Below are 22,282 nucleotides of genomic sequence, written 5' to 3'. Positions count from 1 at the left end.
TTTCAGTTGTCTGTAGCTATTGGGAGATGATGTGTGGTTGTTGTGATTGAGAAGTAGAAGGTTGATCTAATGGGTTAGAACCACCAGTGATCAAGGTCACAGTTTGACTCACAGATTGCTTTGTGGTTTTGACAGTTTGTTGTTCCTCACTTGTGGTGGGAACCTCCATTTGGATGGGAGGGGAGTTAGCTAGATTACTATCATGTAATCTAGCCTCAAACCCTTGCTCATTTTGCAGTGATCTTTCACTTAAATGTGTTAAACTTGCTTCCCCTTTAGCAGGTTCATTGGCAATTGAACTCCTAGCTTCAATTGTTAGTGCAATTTCAGCTAGGATTGTAAGGGGAGTTGTTCCCGTAACAGTAACCTCCAATTGAATTGGAGAGGTTTTAGATAGCTCCCCCTCAGGTGTACCCATCAAACCTCAGCCTGTGAAGGGTGATTTGCACATAAAGGTGCATCTGTAACTACCATGGGGTCTTCAGTAAGAAATGATGGATCCCCTATGTTTGTGATGGTGTCATCAAGGTCTACCCCGGCTGGTAGCCTCTCTCCATCTAGATTTGGTGTCTAGGTGGTGAGCACAGTTTCATGAACCATGTCACTTGAAGTTGGCAACACTTGAGGATTAGATTCATGTGTTTGACTATAAGATGAAGAAATTTTAGAAATCAGATTTTGAATCTTAGATTAGAGTGTTGGAAGCTCCCCTGAATAAAAGAGGGAGCTTCAAGTGATGTGCTCTCCTTGTGTGTGCCATCCTTATTCCTCGTTCCATACACTTGAATTTGTTCAAGTGATGTTTGTGCAAACTCATTACAGGGTACTCTAGGGAGAGTGCTCTTTTCAATAGAGACACCCAGTTGAGAGGATGCCCCTAGAGTCTATTTTTGTCCCTATTTTATAACTACATCCTTTTGAGAGGATGCAGAGGTGGCTTGAGTGGTCAGCTCAGATTGTTTAGCCTTCTTTGTCTTTTTGACCAAGGGTGACTCAATTTCTGTCTGTTCTTCACCACTCTCATTTATGATTGCCAGGTTTACCTGCTTTCTCTTCTTTGTACTCACTTCACCCTTTTCAGAGGATGAAGTGGTTGGTTTCCTAGATTCTAGTGGTATGGAAAAAGTGGTCTTAGCTTGGGAAGGCCCTTGTTGGTTGTCCTGCGTTTATACTTCCACGGAGACAGGAGCCATAGTTGTACTAGAATTAACATTGCTTCTCATATCAGACATAGGATAAGGGTAAGTCTTAAACCTCTCCATCATAAATGGAGTGATTTTGAGACTCACACTTACCTTATTCTTTGTAGTAAGTGAGCCAAATATAATTTTGGACACTTGCTTACAATTGCCTATTTTTGTACTATCTATACCATTAAGTAAATGAATTTCTAAAACTTTATGATTTGAAGTATACATGATAAACCTAGGAAAGAAAATATCCTTACCTCTTGCAGCTAGGGGCATTGTGATTCTCGTGGCAAGTTCTTCCAAGATCAATAGACCTGCTGCCCAGTAAAGATAAAATTGTTTAAGGGGGTTAGATACAATTGTATAAATGTTTCGAAAAAGTAATAAAATATAACAGCTTTATATATATCTGATAAAAACTTTTACAAAACTCTCTCAAGAAATACTGATGTTCTTGAGAGCTGCTAGGTCGAATGATACTCGAGATCGATATACTATGTGAAGACCTAAACTGTGTTTATATATTACAAATCTACAACTAATCAATCTATGATATGCATTATCAAAAGCTAACTGAAACTGATATATATCTTCAACTGAATAGATAAAGTCCTATAACTCAAATGTAAAAGATATCTACTCCATAATTCAGGGAACAGAACAAATCTTCTAAGCTGACTGTCTTCAAATACTAATGACATCGAAATACTGATGATGTGTCAAATCCTGATGACACATCAAATACTGATGACGCCCGAACAGCCAGATCTTGAGCTTCCTCTGATCATAGAGAATTCAATATGTAACAATCTCCCCCAATTTATGCTTAATGTAATGAAGCACAAATTCCATTCTTAATGATGCCAAAACCAAGAATAAAGAATAAAACTTACTTCAGTATCTTCAGATAACTGACAATTGTTTCCAGAAAATTTTTCAATCTTTCTTCCTCCCTGTCTCGTAGGACTTTAACAAGCTTTTTCTTCACTCTCTCTACTCTTCAGTGTCTTCTCCAAGCTGATAGATGGTTGATCTCAACTTAGAAATTGAGCTTTTGTTTATCTCAAGATCGCCAATTAACATGAAGCTTAAACTGACATCTTCATGATCGGGACTGAAAGATAACTGAGGACTGTTGAGAAAGACTTTTAGCACTGCAGCTCCCTTTTTCATCTTTATTTTTTGACCAGTATAAGTTCTGTACTCAGGAACATAATCACCATTATATTTGTCATCTTTTGTCATGACTCTTCTTCTGATGACTTCAAGTATCATGGAAGAGAAATTTCTGGTGACACTGTTCTCAACTCTAAGAAGATAGTGAATGTATTTCAATTCTGTCATAGTCTTCATTAAGAGTTGCTGCAATGTAAAGCTCTTTACTTTACCATCTCTGAAAAAGTACAGAATCTCTTCTCTGACATTATTATTATTTATCTTTCTATAAACGATCTTCACAGCTTCAACTTTCTCAAGATGTGAAGGAGAAATTCTTTCACCAAGATTCTCTGTCAGAGTATTTGTATCCAGCAGATCAGATCTTAAAATCTCCATATCAGAATGACCAATGCATCCTCTGGTTCGAGATTTGACAAGTTTCAGTTTTTCATTGTATTCCACCGAAGAAGGTTTCTTGATGGACTTATCAACATCTTCCTGTTCTGAAATAGGATCGCTTAACCCTGCTGACACAAATTCAACATGCTTGAACCCATTAGGATAATCAAATATATAAATGTTTTTCCATCTTCTATCCTTCATGCTGAGAGGAGCATAACTTATAGACAGATCATGAATCTTCCCTTTTGCTTTATGCCATAGTTCTCTCTTTGATTTTAAAACTCTCTGCACATAATCTTTGCATGTTTGATCAGCTTTCCTTCTATCAACCTTTTCTTTTTCATCAACCTCTGAAATATGAGGAGTGACTACTGGCATAAGGGCTGACTTATTTAATGCTTCGATCACTTTTTCATCAGAGTCAAAATCAGTTATCAGGTTCATAGCATCAGGATCTACTTTTACCTCAGGATTTGTATCTGTATCAAGAGTTACATTTTGATTTGTTGTTTCAGCTTGATCAATGTCAGTGGCTGATCTTTTCTTCCTTTGTATAATCAACTCTTCTGGCTTATGAACTTCTTCATCTCCTTCATGTCCTTGTACAGGAACATAACCTTCTCTGGATAGAAAATTCAGAAAAGTAGAGTTCAATGCAGTCACTTGACTTGATTTAGAAGTTCTTCCTCTTCCTCCTCTTCCTCTAGCTCTTGTAGATCTCCCGCCTCTTTTTCCTCTTCCTTTAGAAGTGTTAGCTTCAGCTTCAATTTGAGCCATTAACTCATTTTGTTGCATAACTGCTTCTTCAGGTGTTAGATCAAGAAATTCCTCAATTATATACCCAAGAGCACTCCTAGCATTCTTTTGCTCAAACCTCTTGTCTTTGTAGTACAAGAAAATCTCTTCACCTGTTTCCTTATGCCTGTAAGGAAAAAATAATCCATTAGCATCTGCTAAATTAGAGATTATAACGTCATCATCCTCAGAAGCACCAGCAGTAGTCTAGTGCTTGGCTTTATGAGCACCAGTAGACTTCCTTTGTCCTGAAGAACCAGTCTTTTTGGAATGTTAAGGTTGTTGAGCAGTAGAAGCAATTTGAACATCTGTAACTGGATTTTTATTCTTATCACCATCATCATCAATATCCTTATCCTTTGTCTAAATAGAATCTGGTGTACATTTTGTAGCAACTATCTTCTCCCCTTTTTGGCATCAGTATTTAAAAGAAGAGAAAACAGAGCATCCAGTTTGTCACCTATAGAAGAAACCTTATCTTCTAAGGAGGAAAGTCTAGAGGCCATGCTGTGTTGAGATTCAATAACATCTATGATAGTATTTTTCACACTTTTGAATTCAGCTGAGGTAGGTGTGTGAAGCATAAATTCTTCAATTTTCTCCTTCATAACAGCATGAGACTTCTTCATTTCATCAAGGTCAGAGTGAATTCCTTTAACAGAAATAGTGGAGGCCTTAAGATGCAACTTCAGATCAGGAGTTTAAATTTCATCATATGCACGATGAATATGTTACAGGCCAATGGCATATGAGATAGAAGTATTTGCAAGTTTCCATTTATAATCCCATTCTATCTGTCAAAAATGTTCAGCATCAACACTGTAATAAGAAGGATTTTCATTGAAGTGCGAAGAAGAACCAACATCGGACGTCTTAGATGCATCAATTGCAGTCTTAAGCTGAGCTGTGCCAGAATCATCTGCATCATTGTCATTATCAGAATCAGACAACCCATCAGAAGAATTTACAGAATCAGGCAGAATTGCCTTGCCTTTATCCAAATCATTTGCAAGAGAGGCATGTGGCTGATGAGATCCTGAGACAGAAACATGGTAACACCTAAATCTCTCTATTCTTTTCAAGTGATCTCATCACTTCTCACACAATATAATACTTTTAAGAGTAATATTATCCTCACAGAAGAAACTTTATAAGTAAAAAAACTTACAAGATTCTTGTCTCAAAGCTACCTCTCCTTTTTCCAGTACAGGAGACTGCCACTCAAATTTATTTTTTATGATTTTTTCACACAGTCTCACATAAAGGCTCAATCACACATTTAGCAAAGAAATAAGAGATGGCTGAGAAGAGTAGTATGCTTCTCATATAAATAGAGGTAACCTCAAAGAAGAGATTATTTATAATCATACAAACATGAGAATATATGAGGAAGTTAGCAATACATGAAGGTGAGTCCTCAAGTGGAAGTAAGGATAATGGAGGAACAAACAGCACATCCGGATGCTTTTACAAACTAGCAATTCATGGGAGATCATTAATAGTAACTAGTTCAGTTGAAGGATGAATCTCAATAGGAGTTGTTGTAATATTAGGATTTGATCTGTCAGGAGAAGGTGAGAGACCAGCATCAGTACTTTGAACTAATGGTTCTTGTGGAGTCCGAGAAATGTGAGCTACTTCAGCAATGCTTGGTGAAGGTTCTTGTGTGCTCTCTAAAAAAATAGGATCATTTATGATTGCATCCACCTTTGACAGTATCTCCTGATGTGTTTGCTTTTCCTGTAGTAGTTGAACAGAGTCAGCAAGAAGATCACTCTGAGCAATATTAACAATGATTTGTGCAGCCTCGTTGTCTGCATCTTCCCTTTGAGAAGATGGTTCTTGTGTGACTCGATGTATTGCAGTTGCTAAATTCCTTTGAGACTTAGGTTCTTGTGTACTGACATTCTTGAAAAGAGGATGAGTCTTCTTCTTCTTTCTGATTTATCCAACTACTTCTTCACTTTTTCTTTTCAACCGGCTCTTTGCAATTGTCTTGAGTTCAACATTTGCTTTAATTACTGGAAGCTTGTCGAGCAGAGCACTAGCATCAGTAGTTGGCTCCTTGGTTCCAGTAGTGTTAATAGAGTCATCACGATGTTGATAAATGGATTTCTTGATTTTTGACAAAGACCATATTGGCATCTGATCATCTGAGTCAGAATTATCATGTATGATCAGTCTTCTTTTCCTGACTAGAAAACAGTCTTCTTTCTTCTCACTCTCACTCAGTGAGGCTTGTTTAGCTTTCTGTTCTGATGTGACAGATTTCTTAAACAGCCTTTTTTTTGTGACAACTGATGTCTTTTGAGAGACAATAGAGGAGGCAAATTTAGAAGCTGGGTGTATTTGCTGTTTAGAAGAAGAAATGCGTGGGTTAGAAACAAGATGAGTGGTTTCTTGATTCTCAGCATCAGGAACTGTGACAGAGGTACCAGCATCAGGATTTGCAGGCATTTGTGTAGGAGTAGGTCTATTTCTTAACAGAAATTGCTTGACCTTTCTAGGAAAAAAGGGAGGTCCTGAAAATTTATTCTTTTCATCCCTTTTAATATGATCAGTGATAGCTTTTTCAGAAATTTGAAAAACAGGAAGTAATTCATCATCATCAAAAATAGCATTAGGGCATAGAAAATGAAAATCAGTTGTAGAAATCTAGTATACCCTATAACTCCTGAAGCATCTGCTCTCCTAGCAATTATGAATTATAGTATAGTATTACCATAATCAAAATTACCAGAGTAAAGAAGAGAGTACCCAATTTTCAGAGAAGTAGATGGAAGAGCATCAAAATTTGTTGTCTTATTCAAGAAACCCTACTGATGCAATCAAAGAAAAGGTTCTATTCTCTTTTTAGTTTAGTCCTTGCCATTTTTCCAATGGTTGTGATTTCTCCTTGATAGCCTAAAGTCCTTAGCATATCAAACAGTTGCTCAGTGGTATGAGTATAAGGAGCACCATCAAGGGCAGGCAAACTCAAGGCTTGAAGTAGAATATCATCATCAACTTCATATCTTTGGCCCTCATACTCAAAAAAAAAAGCCAGTGTTTGTTGAGTTAACCAAAGTTGTATTCCATACCTGCATGACAGCCCTGTATGACACCTTGACAGGATTCGTAAGAGCATACCCAATTGGACATTGAAGTAAAAAATCATGAATATCATGAAAAGATGATGGTAGATGCTGATGTGTAAGCAGAGCTAAGTAATTGTTAGTGTCAAATGTATTTCCATGAATGATTATGGTTTGGCTGAAAAGTGGTGAAACTTCAGATGGTGTCATGATGTGTATAGCTTGTGAGAGAGAATATAAGTGAGATGTACACAATGAAACTCTATGTATGATGATTTGTGTCACAGAATTTCTTCTGGTTTTATAACTTTACTTAATTTGACTTTGGACAGGTAACAATTACTGAGTAATAGAATTCGACGGTGGAGTAAATTGCGGAAGTAAAGATAAAATACATACAGATATGTCAAGACCCAACTGTAAAAAAAATTATCAGATAATCCACCATTAACAATTAATTAAGTGAGACACTTAATTGCAGCAATGAAACTACTCAAAAATTAATTATTACTAATAATATGAATTAGAACATGCTGACCTGTCATCAGTATTTGAGACCTCTATTCTGTCAGGATTTGACAAACCCAGGATATGTCGATTCAAATTCAACAGTTGTTTGTCAAAGTATCATAAATTATTAGCACACCACAATTTTAATCAAAATAATCATCAAGATATACATTTTAAGTAGATGATGTAAAGATTAACAGGCTTCAATAAGAACATTCACATGCATACATAGCGAAATAAGCATAGACTAAATCTTGCAATTAAAAGAAATTTTATTAATACATCAGAAGAGTACATTTCATGAAATTTATGGATTACATGCAAAAGAAGTTACAAGATAGTCCTAGTCTAAGAAGATCCTCAATAGTCTTAGTCAAAGAACTAAGGCTATTGATGTTGATTAGTTCTTCCTACTATTTATAAATAGCATAGCAAGACGGATGATCCGTTCTTGCTGAAGAAGAGCCTCTCACCGTGCTTCTTCCAAGCGATCAAGATGGAGATGATAATCCATCTCAAAGAATAGGAGATCTGTCTGAATCTCCTGTGGAACCAAGTTCCACACATCATCGGGAATGGTAGTGATTTGCCATTCCTGCTCCAGTCATCACAACTGAACTCTACGTTGAAGTTTTCAAAGTTCATGAACATGTTGACAAGAACCATTTTGTGATAGGAGAAAATAGTGAGAAATGAGAGAGAGAAGATCGTTTTGTGTGAGAATAGGAGATGATATGACTGAACTGAAATGACGGTTAAATAGCCAAAGGAATATTAAAAGACTGGGGGACTGATCAATTTATTAAGTGAAGAGTTAACTTAATGTTTTAACCAAAAGATGTCTTGTTAAGGCACGTCTCCCTAGACTGATTTGTAATGATGACGATGATATATCTATTCCTACATCCACATTTAGCAAATAAATTCACTTAATTCATTATGCATAAAATAAAATACATTAAATATTCCTGGCTTAATATCTAAAACAACATTTAGGACATATCAGGATTTGATCAATATACATCAGGATTTGATTAAATATAAATTAAAAAAATTTATTTGTCCCAACTAACCATACCAAGTTCATTTACAAGCTTTGTAAATATTGCTTCAGGTAATGCCTTTGTGAAGATATCAGCCAGCTGTTGATCAGTAGGAACAAAATGAAGCTCTATGGTTCCTTCCATGACATGCTCTCTTATTAAGTGATATCTGATACTGATGTGTTTAGTAAGAGAGTGTTGCACCGTATTTCTTGTCATAGCAATAGCACTTTGATTATCACAATAAATAGGAATTTTTGAAAATGATAATCCATAGTCCATGAGCTGATTTCTCATCCATAACAACTGAGCACATCAACTCCCAACTGCAATATATTAAGCCTCAACAGTTGAAGTAGAAATAGATTTCTGCTTCTTGCTGAACCATGAGACTAATCTGCCTCCCAAAAATTGACAGCTTCCTGATGTACTCTTCCTGTCTATTTTGCATCCAGCAAAATCAGCATCTGAATAACCACATAATGGAAAATCAGCTTCCCTTGCATACCAGAGTCCAAGTGAACAATACCCTTGAGGTATCTGAAAATTCTCTTTACTGCAATTAGATGTGGCTCCCTTGGATTTTCCTGAAATCTTGCACACAAATAAGTGGCAAACATAATGTCTGGCCTACTAACAGTTAGGTATAAAAGAGAACCAATCATACCTCTGTAGCTTGTGACATCAACTGTTTTACCTTCATGAGGATCAAGTTTTGTAGCAGTTGCCATAGGGGTACTTGTAGTTGCACTTTCTTGCATATTAAACCTCTTCAGTAGATTCTTTCTGTACTTGGACTGATTAATATAGATGCCATTATCAGTCTGTTTAATTTGTAAGACTAGGAAATAGCTCATCTCCCCCATCATACTCATTGGATATCTTGATTGCATCAACTTTGAAAACTTATCACACAGTGTTTGATTAGTTGATCCAAAAATGATATCATCCACATAAATTTGAACTAAAAGCAAATCTTTACCTTTATTCAGATAAAATAATTTTTTATCTATTGTACCTCTTTTGAATCCACTTTCAAGTAGAAACTGAGCAAGGGTTTCATACCATGCTTTAGGTGCTTGCTTCAGTCCATAGAGTGCTTTATCAAGTCTATAAACATAGTCAGGATGTTTAGGATCCATAAATCCTGGTGGCTGTTCAACATAGACTTCCTCTTCAAGTTCTCCATTGAGAAATGCACTCTTGACAGCCATCTGGAAGACTTTAAACTTCTTGTGAGCAGCATATGCCAAGAAGATTCTGATTGCTTCCAGCCAAGCAACAGGAGCAAATGTCTCATCATAGTCAATACCTTCCTGTTGGGAATAACCTTTAGCCACCAATCTTGCCCTGTTTCTTATGATTGTTCCATCAGAATCAGTCTTATTTCTAAAGACCCACTTTGTACCTACAATTGACCTGTTCTTAGGTCTAGGCACCAGCTTCCATACTTCATTTCTTTCGAACTCATTCAATTCTTCTTGCATAGCCATGACCCAATATGCATCCTTGAGTGCATCTTCTACTTTCTTTGTCTCTTCTTTTGAAAGTAGATTATGATATAAACATTCATTCTGAGTTGCACTTCTTGTCTTTACACCATCATCAGGATTTCCAATTATCAGATCAGGAGTATGATCTTTAGTCCATTTTCTAGCACTGGGAAGTGTCCTTCTGGAGCTAGATGCTCCCCCTGAATTGTATGCCTCATCAAATGCATTTGAGTCTCCCCCTGAATCTGTTGTGTTATCTCCTGATGAAATATTGGGACTTGACTCATGTTCATCTGATGTTGAATCAGTATTGGATTATGAGAAATTAGATTGAGAAGAACCTTGAGTTGATTCTTCAGTGTTAGTACCATCAGCTAACCCTTGTTGTTTCTCCCCCTCAACATGTGCAGGTTCATTAGTACAATGATTACCTTCAGAATCTGAAGGAGTGTTAGGATTTGGATCATCAAGATTGACAGTTCATCAGAGTTTGATCCAAATTCTAATAATGCATTTTCATTTGCAAAGATTAGACTTTCATGAGTATCTTCTGTAAAACCAGGAATCTTCTTATCATCAAAAGATAAATTTATGGAGACAACTACAGTGTTTATTCTCAGATTGAAAACTCTGTATGCTCTTGATGGTGAGTATCCAACAAAAATTCCTTCATCAGCTTTTGATTCAAACTTTCCTAGCTGATCAGTATGAGTTCTCAAAACAAAGCACTTTACATCCTAATACATGAAGATGTTTGAGATTGGGCTTTTTTTCTTTCAGCATATGATAAGGAGTAACACCATGTTTGTTTATCAGAGTGATATTCTGAGTATAACATGATGTGTTTACTGCTTCAGCCCAAAAGTAAGTGGGTAGTTTTGCTTCTTCTAGTAGAGTTCTGCCAGCTTCAATCAAAGTTCTGTTCTTCCTCTCAACAACACCATTTTGTTGAGGTGTACCAGGAGCTGAGAATTGTTGTTCTATGCCTTTGTACTTGCAGAATTCCTCCATTTTTGAATTCTTGAATTCAGTGCCATTATCACCTCTCAGAGTTTTCACTTTATGAGTGGATCCATTTTCAATTTGCCTTATGTGGTCCAGAAGAATTTCTGGAGTTTCATCCTTCCTGTGTAGAAAATAAACCCAAGTATATCCAGTGAAATCATCAACAATTACGAGTGTGTACCTTTTTTTGTTGATGGGCATTATGTTCACTGGTCCAAAGAGGTCCAAGTGTAGCATGTGATATGGCTCAGAAATAGAGAATTTTGTTTTGCTTTTGAAAGATACTCTTCTTTGTTTGGACTTTTGGCAAGCATCACAAAGACCATCAGATGAGTATAGTATATTTGGTAATCCTCTTACAAGCTCCTTCTTGGTAAGTTCATTGATTGAATTGAAGTTAAGATGTGAGAGCTTCTTATGCCAGTTTCAACTCTCATCTACTGATGCCTTAGAGATCAGGCAAGTAGCTTCCTTCTCAAGACTTTCATGTAGCCTTGCTTCATATATGTTACCATGTATGTATCCTATCAAGACAATTTTCTTTGACTTGTTATGAACAACTTCACAGTGTGAGTCATAGAATACCACATAATAACCCCTGTCAGTGATTTGACTGATGTTTAGAAGATTATGCTTCAGTCCGTCCACCAGAGCTACATTCTCTATTGCTACCTTTCCAATTATCAAGTTGCCATATCCCAGAGTATGTCCTACATTTCCATCTCCATAAGATACATCTAGGCCAGACTTCTTCTCAAATTCTGACAGTAGGGATTTATTTCCAGTCATGTGTCCTGAACATCCACTATCCAAGACAAGTGTATTTTTCTTGTTACCTTGCAATCAGAAGAATAATTAATTAGAAGGATTTTTAAGGACCCACTCTTGTTGGGCCCTCTTTTTGGATAACTTAAGCCTTTGTGTGTCAGGAGTACTTCTAACAGTTTTTCTTTTATCAGGATTTATCTTGTCAGAAGCAAATTTAGTAGAACCAAAAGAATTAAGCACACAAGCAACTTTATTAAATTTAGGCAAAGGTTCATAATAGTTGTGATATAGCTTATGATAAGAACTACAAGTATAAATCAAATGCCAACTACTACCATAATGAAAACAAGGATTTTGTGGTTTATAAAATACTGATCTACCCCTAACATTAGACTCAGGAATAGCAGTTTTCAATTTCTTACTCCTCCTGCAATCAATAGCAAGATCATTAGTATTTCCCCAGTTAAAACAAGTTTTTCTTGGAGCATTGGGAACAACCTTGTAATTTGAATCCTTAGAAATACCTTGCTTACCATTCCTGTTTCTTTTAGGACTTTTTACTTGAGGTTTGTCAGTAACCTCAGATAATTTCTTCTTCAATTGTCTTGCTGACAAAAGTCCTATGTTTTTTTCTTTCTTAATAGTCTTAATGGTTTCCTTGCTTTCCTTTCTTTGAGATTTATTACTTAGCAATTTTTCTTGTGATACTGATATTGAACCCTTTTCAAAGGTGGATTAGGGTTCATCAGCTTCAGAAAAGATAAACTTGACAAGAGTCTTAAGGGAAATTTTATTTTCAGTGCCAACATCTTTAACTCCATCTTTATAGCCTAGGAATTCTTTCCAGTTTTTCTTTGAGATCATCTCATGAACCTTTTTTCCTGAATCAGTCCAGGCTTTAAGGGTTTTTCTCTCATCTTCTAAATCATTTTCTAACATTCTGTATCTAGCCTCAAGGATCTTTACTGTATGTTTAGCTCTCTCACATTCTTTCTTCAAATCAATATGATTTATTAAGTCAGACTCTAACTGTACATTCCTAGATTTTAAGATCTCAATTTCAGTTTCAAGTCTATCATTTTCTAGAGTCTTATTCTTAAAATTACCATGCGGAGATTGAATAATAGACTTCAACTCAGATATTTCTTCAGTATCAAAAGAGAAGAAAGAAGTTGGTACCTTAGACTTAGAGGAAGCAGGATCATCAAGGCTAGCCATCAATGCATAGCATGTGTCTTCATTTTCAGAATTAGAGGAATCCATCCAATTCTTGCTTGATGTGATCAGGACTTTGTTCTTCCCATTATCATGCTTTATTTTCTTGCACTCTATAGCGAAGTGACCAGGTTCATCACAGTTGTAGCACTTGATTTTTGTCCTGTCTACCTTTCCAGCTTTAGAGTCCTTTCCATCTCTTCTTCCAGTTGACTTCCTTTCACCTCCAGTGAACTTCTTTCTGAAGCTTCTGTTGCTCTTAGACTTCCTGAATTGCATCCTCCTGAAGCCCTTAACCAGCAATGCAGCTAATTGCATAATGTCAGAATCTGTCATGTTCTCATCAGATTCAGAATCAGAATCATCATCGGGATTTGATGATGAATCATCAGTATCTGATTCTGGCAAATTGTTCTTCTTTCTTACAACTCCAATAGACTTTTCTTTTGAAGCTTTATCATTTACTTTTCAAGCAACTGACTTCCCTTTGCTGCTTTTTCTCTCTTTCCTTTGCTGGACTTCCAAATCATGTGTTCTCAGCATGCCATACACTTCATCCAGAGTAATTATTTCCAAATCATACTGATGTCATATGATTGAATTCTGAGTCTCCCATTCTTCACTCAATGCTCTCAGAAACTTGGTGTTTGAATCCTCTCGATCATACACCTTTCCCACCAAAGACAGATTGTTGAGCAGGGTCAGAAATCTGTCATAGATGTCAGTGAGACTTTCACCAGGCTTGGCCTCAAAGTGTTCATATTCTTGAATCAGAATAGCCCTTCTATTCTTCTTGATGGCCATGGTTCCTTGACATTGAGTTTCAAGAGCATCCCAGATCTCTTTAGCAGTCTTATAGGCTATAACCTTGTTTGACATCACAAAATCAAGACTTTTATGCAAAATGTTTCTTACCTTTGCATCTTTCAGCACAACTACTTTCTCTTCTGGTGTCCACTCACTCTTCTCCTTTAGCTGATAGTGTTCAGCAACAGTAGGAGTTGCAGGCACTAGTTTTGTTGGCATGTAGGGTCCATCATTAATCATATCGAAATAATTTGGATCTGTAGCTTCGAGGTGCATGAGTATCTTCACCTTCCATGTAGGATATTCAGTCTTTTAAGAATGGGAATTTTAATACTTTCAAACTTGTTTAGAGACATGTTTAGATCGTTTCTGATTGTAAGTTTATCAGTGTGCTGAGCAGTAAAGATATAATTGTTTAAGGGGGTTGGATACAATTGTATAAATATTTCAAACAAGTAATAAAATATAACAACTTTTTATATATCTGATAAAAACTGTTACAAAACTCTCTCAAGAAATACTGACGTTCTTGAGAGCTGCTAGGTCGAATGATACTCGAGATCGATACACTATGTGATGACCTAAACTGTGTTTATATATTACACAGCTACAACTAATCAATCTGAGATATGCATTATCAAAAGCTAACTGAAACTGATACATATCTTCAAATGAATAGATAAAGTCCTATAACTCAGACGTAAAAGATATCTACTCCACAATACAAGGAACAGAACAAATCTTCTAAGCTGACTGTCTTCAAATACTGATGACATCCAAATACTGATGATGTGTCATATCTTGATGACACATCAAATACTGATGACGCCCGAACAGCTAGATCCTGAGCTTCTTCTGATCATTGAGAATTCAATATGTAACAAGACCAACATTCAAGTGTCTATTGTGGGCTATGGAGAATACCAGCTTCTACACCACACTTGATATGTTGTCATATCCTGTCTTTCTGCAGGTGAAGGCCCTCACTATATAATCAAACAAGAAAGACCATTCCTTCCTCAGGTTTGTTCTATTCAAACTTGCTAGGTTGATTCTTCCACCATAGTTTATGAAATCCATGAACTCAGCTAGCTCATCCTGTGTTGGCACCTCCACCAGATTTTCAGTTAGAAGAACCAATGTTGCATTCACATCTAGCTCATTGAACTCTATTTATTGGCCTCCAATTGAGCAAGTCACCACCATAGATACAGAGTTGTCATGCATAAATGTTCTTACTATAGATGTTGTCCAGAACTCATGCAGGACATCCAAGTACAGGATTGGGTTAGCAGTTAAAGCACCTGCATGATAAGATACAGACAAAAACTTGAAAAACCCCTTGAAACTATCAGGAGCTTGGTTAGCATCAGTGAAAACAAGGTAGTTGGTTCCATTCTTGGGGATTTCAGCTCTAACATTGTTGACTGCCATTGTTGTTGAGTAAGAGAGAATGGAAATGAGAGAGAAAGAGCTTGAAACGAGAGAGAAAACGGTTTGAATTTGAAAATTAGGTCACTTAGAGTTCTCGAAGGCGTAAAGAGCTGTATGTCGAGATGTCTAGGTATTTAGAGTAAAAACTAAATGACTTGTCGAGAACTCAAAATAATCGCTTGGAATTTGCTTATCGAGAAGTCATATTAAGAGAATAGATATGTATCGATATATCATTTTCTAGACTCTTATCGAGAACTAGAAAAAGACTTATCGAGATGTCAAATAAATATCCAATTTGTCCTAAATGGACTGAATTATTTCTAATTTCTATCTAAACAAATCAAAATAAAATCAGAATAATTTTATCAAGAGTATTTTACCAAAATAATTTATCAAAATAAATTATATCATTTCTGAGTTATTTATAAGTCTAAAATGTATGCTTGTAAAGAACTATGTTATTTAATACTTATAGAGAACTCTACAATGACTTATCGATAAGTCATAACAAAGCATATCGAGAAGTCCCTCGAGAAATCAGAAAATTGACTTATCAAAAACTCACTCGAGAAGTCTTAAAATGACTTGTCGATAAGTCAATTAGACTTATCGAGAACTCGGTTCTCTATATATTTTGATCACTTTGATTCTGCCTTGTGCTAATTTTACATATTGAAAAATGAAAATTAACATTTTGACAGTTTTCTTATAATTTGAATAATTACAAGCTAAATGAAAATAAAATGAAAAATAAATATACAGAGAAATCTGAAATATTTATAGTTCATATTTCAGTTAATTTCCAATTAATCAGATGAATTTTGATTTATTAGAAATTAATGTCTAGCAAAATATTTAGCTGAGTTCTTGCCTTTAGGATGAAGAATTTAACATACCAATTTCACCTACAAGTCAGGTGAAGGTTGCTTCATCCAAAGGTTTAGTAAAAATGTTAGCTAACTATTTTCCAGTTGGAACAAAAATTAGCTCAATGGTACCATTTGCAGCATGTTCTATGATAAAATGGTACCTTACATCAATGTGCTTTGTTCTAAAGTGATTAACTGGATTAGCCACAATAGATATAGTATTAGTATTGTCACACATAATTGGAATTTTATGTAACACTAGGCCATAATACATTAGCTAATTTCTAATCCAAAGCACTTGAGCACAACAACTTCCAACGTCTATGTATTCAGCCTCAGCAGTGGAAGTTGACACAGATTATTATTTCTTGCTATACCGGGATACAAGTCTTTGTCCAAGAAACTGACAGCTTCCACTTGTGCTCTTTCTGTCAACCCTGCATCCAACAAAATTTGCATTTGTGTATCCAATAGCTTCAAAACCAATTCCCTTAGGATATCATAATCTCAAGTTTGGAGTTCCCTTCAAATATCTGAAAATTCTCTTTACAGCCATCAAATGTGATTCTTTTGGATTTGCTTGAAATCTTGCACACAGGCATGTTACAAACATGATTTCTGGTCTACTTGCAGTTAAGTACAACAAGAAACACTTAGCAAAAAAAAGTACAACAAAGAACCAATCATTCCTCTATAGCTTGAGATATCTACACTTTTGCCCTTTTTATCTTCATCCAATTTTGTAACTGTAGACATAGGTGTAGTTGCAGGTTAACAATGAACCATACCAAACTTATCCAATAAATCTTTGACATACTTAGTTTAGATGATGAAGATTCCATCACTTCTTTGACTGAATTGAAGTCCAAAAATGTAACTCAATTCTCCCATCATACTCATTTCATATTCACTCTGCATAAGCTAGGAGAATCTTTGACAAAGCTTTTCACTTGTAGAACCAAAGATAATATCATCCACATAGATCTGAGGATCATATCACCAATATATTTCTTATAGAAGGGAGTCTTGTCAATAGTACCTCTAGTGAATCCATGCTTGATCAAGAATTCTGACAGTGTGTCATACCAAGCTTTAGGTGCTTGTTTTAGTCCATAGAGAGCCTTGAGTAACTTGTATACAAAATTTGGAAATTCTGGATCTTCAAAGCCAGGTGGCTGTTGCACATAAACTTCTTCTTCCAACTCACCATTAAGGAATGTACTCTTCACATCCATTTGAAACACCTTGAAATTGGAGTGTACAGCAAATGCAAGAAAAATCCTTATTGCTTCAAGTCTTGCAACTGGAGCAAAGGTCTCATCATAATCAATTCCTTTCTCTTGTGAGTAGCCTTTTGCAACCAACCTTGCTTTGTTTCCGGTGACAATTCCATTTTCATCCATTTTGTTCCTGAACACCCACTTTGTTCCAATTATACTTAAGTTCTTTGGTGCAGGAACCCATTTCCAAACTTTGTTTCTCTCAAACTGATTTATCTCTTCTTGCATAGCAGATATCCAATCAGGATCAAGAACGGCTTCCTCAGTTTTCTTAGGCTCAACTTGAAATAGAAAACATGCAGGAAGACATTCATTTACAGTTGCACTTCTAGTCCTCACTCCTGCATTGGGATCACCAATAATTGAATATGCATTGTGACTCCTATCCCATTTCCTTGTGTGAGTTTGCTGACTTGTGTTTTCTACTACTTCTTCATTATTGGTATGACTTCCAGAATTTTCTCCTCTTTCTCCCCCTGAGTTTCAGGTGTTTGAGATGAGCTTCCATTCTCATGATTCACTTGATCAGTAGACTCTTCATCAATTCTGTGATTTGTGTTGACTTCAGCTTCATCCTCAGAATCACTGTCGATTTTGAGATTTTCAAATTGTAGGGTCTCAGTTTCATTTTCACTAAGGCATTCTAAGCCTGGACATTTGTCATCATCAAAAGTAACATCTGTGCTTTCCATAATTTTCTTCTGTTCAATTACATAGACTTCTTATGCAGTTCTCTCCAATGAATATCTCTAAAAAATTGCTTCAAAAACTTTAGAGTCAAATTTTGCTACATATTCAGATTTGTCCTTTAAAACATAATACTTGCTTCCAAACACATGACGATGCTTCATAGTAGGCTTTCTTTTAGAAAAGATTGAGTAAGGTGACTTGCCAAGATTCTTGTTGATGAGATATCTGTTTTGAGTGTAGCATGCAGTGTTCACAGCTTATTCCCATAAACTTGTTGGCAACTTTGCATCTTTTAGCATTTTTCTAGCAGCCTCTACTAGTGTTCTATTCTTTCTCTCAACTACCCCATTTTTCTGAGGTGTTCTAGCAGCTGAGAATTCTGGAACAATGCCCTTGTCTTTGCAGAATTCAGTTAAGGTTGCATTCCTGAATTTTGTTACATTATCACTCCTCAATCTTTTCATATAATTCTGATCTTCAGCCTACTTCTCAACCTTCTTGATGTGTTCAATTATAATGTGCGGAGTCTCATATTTGGAATGCATAAATTCTACCCATGTATATCTTGAATAGTCATCCACCATCACAAGTGCATATCTCTTTCTTGAAATTGACAGGACATTAACTGGTCCAAACAAGTACATATGAATAAGTTGCAACGGTGCACTTATAGAATTTACAGTTTTACTCTTGTGACTTGATCTTTTCATTTTTCCCTTTTGACAATCATCACATACTTCATTTCGAACAAATTCCAGATTAGGCATGTCTCTCACTAACTATTTTTTTACTAGAGTATTGATTGCCTTAAAATTCAAGTGAGATAGTTTCTTATGCCATAGCTTGCTTTGTTCTACATATGCCTTGGTATAGAAGCAATAAATTCCATCCTCATTTGTTGAGTCTAAGTCTACAACAAATAAGCTTCCCTTCCTTGCTCCTTTCCGATCAATTTCACCAGTCTTTTTGCTAATAAAAGTGCATTCTCCTTTGTCAAATGATACTTTGAATCATTTGTCTGCAAATTGACTAACACTAAGGAGATTCACTTTAAGACCAGCTACCAGTGCTACATCTCCAAAGATAATATTTTCAGAAATCAATTTGACATATCTCATTGTGAAACCTTTGTTGTTGTCTCCAAAAGTCAGTTATGGGTCAGCCTTCTCCTCAAACTGTGATATCAGGGCCATATCACCTGTCATATGTCTTAAGAATTCACTGTCTATGATCCATATGACTTTCTTCCCTTTGCCCTGCACACAATGAGGATTAAGTATGTTTAGCAACCCAGGCAGTGTTGGGTACTTTCTTCTTGTTAACAAAATGAGTAGAAATAGAATGAGTTATTTCAGAAAGAATAGTGTTTATGGACTTTTTTGCATTCTCCCTTTTTGATGCAGACCGAATATTTACTTCTTTGAGGTCTATTCTCAGCTTATGACAGCTTTTCATCACTTTCAAGTTGCAAGGGATGCAATCAAACTTGTCACATAATGAATAAGGATCATTTGCATTTGCTTCATTGTACTTGCATGCTCCTTCTACTGGCTTGCTAAAAACCTTTTTACAAAGGTGAGTTAGATGATTTACAGAGCCACATCTTTAACATTATTTCCTTGGAGCATCTGCAATAAATGCAAAGTTGTTACTTTTGTTTATCATAATCTTCTCATTTCTATTCTTTTTCTTCTTTCTTGCATCTTCAGTTTTTACTTCCTTGACAGGTGTCTTAATATCTTGGTTGACCATGGGCTTCTTTTTAACTTTGGAAGATGGAGTTGTTTCTGCATTTTTCTTTTCATTGTCTTCATCAACAATTTCTTGCTTTATAATCAACTCTTTTTTACTGAAGTCTACTTCACATGCCTTGAACATAGGTGAACCACCCTTTCTCAGCATAGTTGGGACATCTTCATTTTCAGTTGCTTTTCCTTTACCACCTACAGCTTTCTTGTTTCTATTCAAAGCATCATTATCAGGATCAATAACTATGTTAGCATATGGCTTGTTCTTCTCATGGTACTAACCAAACAACTCAGATGCATTCCTGAAAGACTTTAAATTTACTTCATTCCTTTCCAGCTTCTCCCTCAACACAGCTTCAATTCCAGCAGCACACTTCAGCTTATTTTTCAGATATTCATTTTATTGCTTGACTGACTCAAGCTCCACAAGCAGCAAATCCAGCTTTTGCGTCTCACTCTCAAGTTTTTCATTGGCTTTTGTGAGGCTACTGACTTCCTCAGTAGCTGCTACCAAGCTAGTGTGTATATGAAACATCTCCACACTCATCTTTTCCACAGTCTCCTTATATTGACTAGCATTTAAATCAATAGTGGTTAGAGTTGGTACCTTGAATTTTGAAGTGGATGCTTCTCCATGCTCAAAGGCCATTAGTGCATAGTTTCCTACTTCTTCATCCTCATCATCATTATCAATGTCATCCCAACTCTTTCCTTCTGCAATATAGGCTTTTCCAGACTGTTTCTTCAAGAGAGCTTCATACTTTGCTTCCAATTCCAACTAAGCTTTATCCTTCTTCACCTTTTTGGGCTTTCTGCATTCAGTAGCAAAGTGACCTAACTTATCACAGTTGAAATACCTTATCTTTGATTTGTCCATAGATCCTGTTTTGTAGCCTCCTTTGCTAGCTGAATTGTACTGAGCTTTTGGTTTCCAATTATTGCTGCTAGAAGATTATCCCTTGCCTTTGAAAAACCTTGGCTTCTTGACTCTTATGTTGGAAAATTTCCTAGCCAAGTAAGCCATGGATTGGTACATTTCATCTAGATCTTCCTAGGTGTAATATTCATCTTCCTCCAGCTCCAATACAACTTGCTTCTGAGGTCCTTTGTTCTTTTGTTTCATAGCTTGAATCATTGGAACTTGATCATCTTGCTCATCTTTACTTTCTTCTTTATCATGAACAATCAAAGCACTTGAACCATCAACAACATGTCCATGATGTGCTTTTAATAATTTTCTTTGCAACATTTTAAGTTCATAAGTTTTCAAGATTCCATATAGAACTTCCAAAGTCATTATGCTTAGATCTCTTCCTTCTCTAATAGCTGATATTTTCTGTCCAAGATGGTCAGGAAGAGCTAGCAGGCACTTTAGGTTAACCTCCCCAGCTTCATAATATTTATCATGTAGTTGCAAGTCATTTATCAATTTATTGAACCTCTCAAAAACTTCAGTAATTCCTTCTTTTGGTTTAGCCATAAACCCCTCATACTGAGAAACCGGAATCCTTATTTGGTTTAACCTAACTTTCTCTGTTCCTTCACACAGGATCTCTATCTTCTCCCAGATCTTTTTGGCTGTGTCATAGTTGACAATGTTATTGTACATTACATTGTCAAGTGACTCTATTATAATCAGCTACAAGCCACTATCCAGAGAGACTTTTTCCTTTTCAAGTTCAGTATATTCTAAAGGATCTTTAGGAGCATAATGTGCAGGAATGACCATGTCTCCATCTGTAGATTCATCAACTCTTACCATGGGGTGAAAGGCCCATTCTTGAGGATCTGAACATATAATGGTTGGCCATCCTTATGAACAACATCATTTTCTTTTTCCATAATGTGTAGTTAGATCTATCAAAGGTAGGGATTTTGATACTGTTGAACTTCTGTGTATTCATTCTTCCAAGATCTTTAATCTGTTTGCTTTCAGATTTTGCTCTGATATCACTTGTTGGGTAATAAATACAACACAGGGGGGGTGAATGTATTTTAGGATTATTTTTAAGCTTTTTGAAATGTTATGGATGTGGTGAATAAAGTAGTCTAACTTGTAGAGATAAAGTGTTTTAACAGAAATAAGAAAACATGCACACGAACACGCCATCTTCAAAACTTACTTAATTTTATGTTAAAATCAAGTATGTCTTGCTACAAATTTCTGGGTTCTTTGATAAAGAACTCAGCTTCTTTCTTGAGAGGGTTACAAGAATTTTAGATCTATTTGTTACAACTAAAACAAAGCATCCGGTGTTTACTTTATAGAACAGTAAACACAGGTTTTACACAGCATGTAATAGCATGTACTAAACCCTACTTTAAGTTAACTAAAACTTTCTATTTCTGGCTTGGTGTATCTTTGCAAATCGTGCATGTCTATGACTTTACTTAATCAGTTAATCTTGGCCTTTGATCTTGTACTCTTCAAACTGCTTTTTGTAGACCTTTCAAATCAGTGATTGATTTGTTTGTTGATTGATAATCTTGGATCTTTAACTGGTCTGCATTTTGTACTTTGAGTTTTACATCGAGATCTCCAGTTTGAACTATAGAGAACTGACATCTCAATAAGTATAATGACTTATCGAGATCTCTTAGTTCTCTACAAGTGTTTTGACTTATCAAGGTCTCTGAGTTCTCAAATGTGAGCTTGACTTATCAAGATTTCTGAGTTCTTGAATGTGAACTTGACTTGTCGAGATCTCTTAGTTCTCGAATGAGCTTGGCTTGTCGAGGTCTTCAAGTCTTTGCATGTAGAATCAACCTGTCGATATCTCTAATCTTCATATCTTTAT

Source organism: Apium graveolens, chromosome 2 (assembly GCF_009905375.1).
Source record: "Apium graveolens cultivar Ventura chromosome 2, ASM990537v1, whole genome shotgun sequence".
Classification (NCBI taxonomy): domain Eukaryota; kingdom Viridiplantae; phylum Streptophyta; class Magnoliopsida; order Apiales; family Apiaceae; genus Apium; species Apium graveolens.
Note: the sequence above shows the minus strand (reverse complement) of the source record.